Source organism: Diabrotica undecimpunctata, unplaced genomic scaffold (assembly GCF_040954645.1).
Source record: "Diabrotica undecimpunctata isolate CICGRU unplaced genomic scaffold, icDiaUnde3 ctg00003344.1, whole genome shotgun sequence".
Classification (NCBI taxonomy): Eukaryota; Metazoa; Arthropoda; class Insecta; order Coleoptera; family Chrysomelidae; genus Diabrotica; species Diabrotica undecimpunctata.
Window position 1 is genome coordinate 4265 of NW_027314540.1, and position 6283 is coordinate 10547.

Consider the following 6283-nt stretch of genomic DNA (forward strand, 5'->3'; position numbering starts at 1 on the left):
ATCTTCTAGGTTCGGGATGGCTTCATTTGCTCATTCTCAGGGGTGCTTGCATCTGACTTGATTTGTTTCTTAGGGGTTTTGGTAAAAGAGGGTTTATCCTCTTTTTCTCTTTCTGTTTCGGAGGGTTTCTTGTTTGTAGTATTTCTTCTAGAGCTTTCTCTTAGGATATTCCTACTTTCAGTGGCCGATGTAACTGCTTTCGAGTCGCCCCACTTTGTCTCCTCCTTATGCCCTTGAGTTTAACTTGAGTGTTAAAAGTGAAACTGGAACAAACCATGAAGTGGAAATATCCAGGAGTGGCTAGTATACCTGTTGAATACAAAGCACGTGGTGTTCGTGTGTATTAAGGTATAAAAAAAATTGCTTATTACAAGCTTAAATTTTTATTTTAAGAAGATCTTTTCGGAATTAAATCATTCCATCATCAGTTAACTAAAAGAGAGAGTAAAAATACCAATATTAAAAAACACAAGTTAAAATTTAAATATATAGAAATAACACGTTGGTTTTTTACTACTTACATAAAAAGTTGTTAAAAAACATTGTATGGCCACTTAAAAAAACTTTCGAAGGACATCCGTATTAAAATATAATCCTCATGGTTTTATCAAGGTAAATGCAATAGACTTAACTTATTGATTATTAAAACTGAAGATGGGGGCATCTTACATGACCCCCTGTAGCTGGTGAAGTTTTTTCGACTTACATTACCTCTGATCTGTTCTGGAGTCTTGGGCTAACTGATATAAAGATGGTATGAAAAATCAGTTAGTACCCATCAATGTCAAGTGGAATGATGTAGTAGGAGCAAAAGTCATTGTGCTTAAGTTTGTGAATAGGCAGTTTTTAGTGAAGTATTGTGTTTTGTGTGTAGTAAAATCAATAGCAATTTTTGGTATTTTAAAAGGTGGTAGAATGTAAAACAATGAGTGACTGCGATGTAAAATAAATTTGGTATACCAGGGTAAGGCAAAATTTAAGTTAGGTAGTTGAAATTAATAAATCATTTGGAAGCGGTAAAGAAAATGTTATTACCTAATTGTTTCCTTGTATGAAGTAGATATAGATAAAAGTTGGTTTGAAATTTGTGGAAGATGAATCGAGGAAAAAGAAATAAAAGAAAGAGAAAGAAAATGAAGTAGGAGATGAATGTAAAGATGTAAGCTGGGGATACTGAAACTGATTGTGATAAGAGATTGATAGATGTGGTGTGAGTATTTATAAGAAAATCTGTGTGATTAATCAGATGGTAGTTATTGGAGAGGATGGGAAATGGGATATTGGAAAAGTGATGTTAGTGTATTAATGGTGACAAGAATAGAGTTAAGTATGGCGGATTAAATAAGGTGATATTAAGATATGGGAAATTAGAAAGAAATGTAGAAGTAAGTAAAACTGGATGTGTAGTTAACAGAAAGAAAGTTAGATCAGGAAAATAATTGTCGATGAAGTGGAACAAAGTCTCTATTGATGCTGGTGTGACGATTAACACAATTGGGACTGTTTTTCTTACGCGCTATCTCAGAGTAATCCTCAAAAAGGTCAAGTTTGAGATAATCTCTACCTGGGATGTTATGAAGAAGAGAAATGTCATCTGGTACCTTGATTGTGTGATTGTGATATTTGAGATGATGGGAGAAAGAAGAAGTGTTATCTAACTTAGAATGTTCTATGGCCCTGGTTACTAGAGATCTACAAGTTCTACCAATATAAGTGGCATCACAGTCAGAACATTGAAGTTTATAAACCCCACTGCGTTTGCTGAAGTCAATAGAGTCCTTACTATTGCATAATGATCTACTCAATTTATTGTTAACTTTAAAGGTAATCTTAATATTTTCAACAGAATTCAAGATAGTGTTTTTGATTGATTCGGAAAGTGTTGGACAGTGAAATGGTAATGAGAAGTAAGATGGGGAATCTGAAGTAATGTTATGGTAAGCTGATTGTTGAAGCAATTTACGTTTCTTTTTATAAATGAGTTTATGGATGATATCTGGGTTGTAGCCATTATTGAAAGCAATCTGTTTGATTATGTTTAGTTCTTGGATGTAGTTAGTGTTGGATAATGGAATGGTTTCTAAACGATGAATGAAGCTGTTGAATGCAGATAATTTGTGTGAAATGGGATGGTTAGAATTGAAATGTATGACATGATCTGTTTGTGTGGGTTTTCTGTAGATGCTATAATCAAAGACATTATTAATTCTATTGATGGAAAGGTCTAAAAAATTGATGGAGAAGTTAGATTCTAATTCCATAGTGAATTTGATATTGGGGTGAATATTATTGATAGTGTTTAATAAGGAAAAGGCTGTATTTGAGTTACCTCTAATGAAAACTAAGCAATCATCAACGTAACGGAACCAGTGTAGAATTGTATTGTTGGTCATGATTTGAGTGGATTCTAGATGATTCATGAAGAGGTCAGCTAAAAAGGGGGAAAGACAACTTCCCATGGCCAAGCCATCAGGTTGTTTATAAAAAATATTATTGAAAGAAAAATAATCTTGTGATAAACAAAAGGAAAGTATTTCTATTATTGGTGTGATGACTGAGGGATTAGTTGATTTAGATGTGAGAAGGTCCTGGACTAACTGAATAGTTTCAAGTTTAGGTACAGAAGTAAAGAGATTGCTAACGTCAAATGAAAGCATAGTCATATCTGGTAGGAGTTTTATGTGATTGAGTTTGGATATAAGTTGGGATGAGTTTTTGATGGAAAAAGTGGGAGAAAAACTTGTTATGTCCTTGATTACCCTGAGTATGAATTTAGAGATTATGGAGACCGGGGTGTTGATGAAACTGACTACTGGACGGATTGGAATGCCCTCTTTGTGGATTTTTGGAAGACCATACAGTCTAGGAATTAATGGGTTACTAGGGATTTTGTAATATGGTGCATGAAAATCAGTGAAAAAAGTAGAATATTTCTTTAAAAATGCTTTTTGTTTATTAATGAATCTGTTAAGTGGGTCATGTGGAAGTACTATGAAGCCATTATTATTCAAAAAGGTGGAAACTTTGTTGATGTATTCAGTGTGGTCTAGAATTACTAAGCAATTTCCTTTATCTGATTTGGATATTATTAGATTATGGTTTTTTATTTTATTTTTTATTACGCGCTATCTCAGAGTACTATTATGATGTGGATGATGAAAATGTGAATTGGAAGTTAAGTTTTTGTATGCAGCATGAAGTTTTTTGAAACAATTATTTCTAATGACATTTTTTTGTTGTAAAGAAATTGAAAGTTTTTCTATGATTATGTCTATTTCTATGGAAAGTTCTTGTAGGTCTATTTCAGAGATGTCTGTGGGAATAGAAAATTGGAGGCCATGATTCAAGAGTTCTAATTCATCTTGTGAGAAATTTATATTGGATAAATTTTTGATTCTAGGGTGAAATTTGAAGTTAGAAAATTTGGATCTATTATTAGAAGAATTGGTGGACACTAAATGTGACTTCTGTTGAATGAGATTGTGAAGTTTATTATTAAGTTTGAAAAATTTAACTGAAGCACAATGGTTAACTTTGTCCTGTACATCATGCAAAAAAGAGGTTAAGTCTAGATTATCAAAATGTTGTAAAAGTCTATTGTACATTACCTTCATATTACAATTGATGTTATCTAACTTGGAATAATGTTTGCCTATTTCTTTCCTGAGGAGTTTGGTTTGTAGTTGATTAACATATGTACTGGGTACATTTTTTGATGTTTTAACTCTAGCGAATACAGGAACTACATTATTATTAATACATTGATGAATAAACCATATGTCCAACTCTAATTGTTTCCTCCTTGTAGCCAGACGAATGTATTGGTTAGCCCAAATGACCATATCGTCAATTTAAAATTAAAAGTGAAACTGGAACAAACCATGAAGTGGAAATATCCAGGAGTGGCTAGTATACCTGTTGAATACAAAGCACGTGGTGTTCGTGTGTATTAAGGTATAAAAAAAATTGCTTATTACAAGCTTAAATTTTTATTTTAAGAAGATCTTTTCGGAATTAAATCATTCCATCATCAGTTAACTAAAAGAGAGAGTAAAAATACCAATATTAAAAAACACAAGTTAAAATTTAAATATATAGAAATAACACGTTGGTTTTTTACTACTTACATAAAAAGTTGTTAAAAAACATTGTATGGCCACTTAAAAAAACTTTCGAAGGACATCCGTATTAAATATAATCCTCATGGTTTTATCAAGGTAAATGCAATAGACTTAACTTATTGATTATTAAAACTGAAGATGGGGGCATCTTACATGACCCCCTGTAGCTGGTGAAGTTTTTTCGACTTACATTACCTCTGATCTGTTCTGGAGTCTTGGGCTAACTGATATAAAGATGGTATGAAAAATCAGTTAGTACCCATCAATGTCAAGTGGAATGATGTAGTAGGAGCAAAAGTCATTGTGCTTAAGTTTGTGAATAGGCAGTTTTTAGTGAAGTATTGTGTTTTGTGTGTAGTAAAATCAATACAATTACTACACACAAAACACAATACTTCACTAAAAACTGCCTATTCACAAACTTAAGCACAATGACTTTTGCTCCTACTACATCATTCCACTTGACATTGATGGGTACTAACTGATTTTTCATACCATCTTTATATCAGTTAGCCCAAGACTCCAGAACAGATCAGAGGTAATGTAAGTCGAAAAAACTTCACCAGCTACAGGGGGTCATGTAAGATGCCCCCATCTTCAGTTTTAATAATCAATAAGTTAAGTCTATTGCATTTACCTTGATAAAACCATGAGGATTATATTTTAATACGGATGTCCTTCGAAAGTTTTTTTAAGTGGCCATACAATGTTTTTTAACAACTTTTTATGTAAGTAGTAAAAAACCAACGTGTTATTTCTATATATTTAAATTTTAACTTGTGTTTTTTAATATTGGTATTTTTACTCTCTCTTTTAGTTAACTGATGATGGAATGATTGAATTCCGAAAAGATCTTCTTAAAATAAAAATTTAAGCTTGTAATAAGCAATTTTTTTTATACCTTAATACACACGAACACCACGTGCTTTGTATTCAACAGGTATACTAGCCACTCCTGGATATTTCCACTTCATGGTTTGTTCCAGTTTCACTTTTAATTTTAAATTGACGATATGGTCATTTGGGCTAACCAATACATTCGTCTGGCTACAAGGAGGAAACAATTAGAGTTGGACATATGGTTTATTCATCAATGTATTAATAATAATGTAGTTCCTGTATTCGCTAGAGTTAAAACATCAAAAAATGTACCCAGTACATATGTTAATCAACTACAAACCAAACTCCTCAGGAAAGAAATAGGCAAACATTATTCCAAGTTAGATAACATCAATTGTAATATGAAGGTAATGTACAATAGACTTTTACAACATTTTGATAATCTAGACTTAACCTCTTTTTTGCATGATGTACAGGACAAAGTTAACCATTGTGCTTCAGTTATATTTTTCAAACTTAATAATAAACTTCACAATCTCATTCAACAGAAGTCACATTTAGTGTCCACCAATTCTTCTAATAATAGATCCAAATTTTCTAACTTCAAATTTCACCCTAGAATCAAAAATTTATCCAATATAAATTTCTCACAAGATGAATTAGAACTCTTGAATCATGGCCTCCAATTTTCTATTCCCACAGACATCTCTGAAATAGACCTACAAGAACTTTCCATAGAAATAGACATAATCATAGAAAAACTTTCAATTTCTTTACAACAAAAAAATGTCATTAGAAATAATTGTTTCAAAAAACTTCATGCTGCATACAAAAACTTAACTTCCAATTCACATTTTCATCATCCACATCATAATAGTTTAAAAACTTTAAATTCAATAAAAAATAAAATAAAAAACCATAATCTAATAATATCCAAATCAGATAAAGGAAATTGCTTAGTAATTCTAGACCACACTGAATACATCAACAAAGTTTCCACCTTTTTGAATAATAATGGCTTCATAGTACTTCCACATGACCCACTTAACAGATTCATTAATAAACAAAAAGCATTTTTAAAGAAATATTCTACTTTTTTCACTGATTTTCATGCACCATATTACAAAATCCCTAGTAACCCATTAATTCCTAGACTGTATGGTCTTCCAAAAATCCACAAAGAGGGCATTCCAATCCGTCCAGTAGTCAGTTTCATCAACACCCCGGTCTCCATAATCTCTAAATTCATACTCAGGGTAATCAAGGACATAACAAGTTTTTCTCCCACTTTTTCCATCAAAAACTCATCCCAACTTATATCC

At 32.0% G+C, this 6283-nt stretch overlaps 2 long non-coding RNA genes across 2 annotated transcripts; one reads left to right on the forward strand and one right to left on the reverse strand.

The window, feature by feature from the left end:
* Positions 1 to 3640: 3640 nt before the first annotated feature.
* On the reverse strand, positions 3641 to 4480 carry LOC140432240 (uncharacterized). Its single transcript, XR_011949776.1, has 2 exons — positions 4128 to 4480; positions 3641 to 4038 (listed from the first exon to the last, which is right to left on the reverse strand). It is a non-coding gene; the product is annotated as an uncharacterized lncRNA (long non-coding RNA).
* Positions 4481 to 4544: 64 nt separating this feature from the next.
* LOC140432239 (uncharacterized) lies at positions 4545 to 5336 on the forward strand. Its single transcript, XR_011949775.1, has 2 exons — positions 4545 to 4849; positions 4939 to 5336. It is a non-coding gene; the product is annotated as an uncharacterized lncRNA (long non-coding RNA).
* Positions 5337 to 6283: the final 947 nt, after the last annotated feature.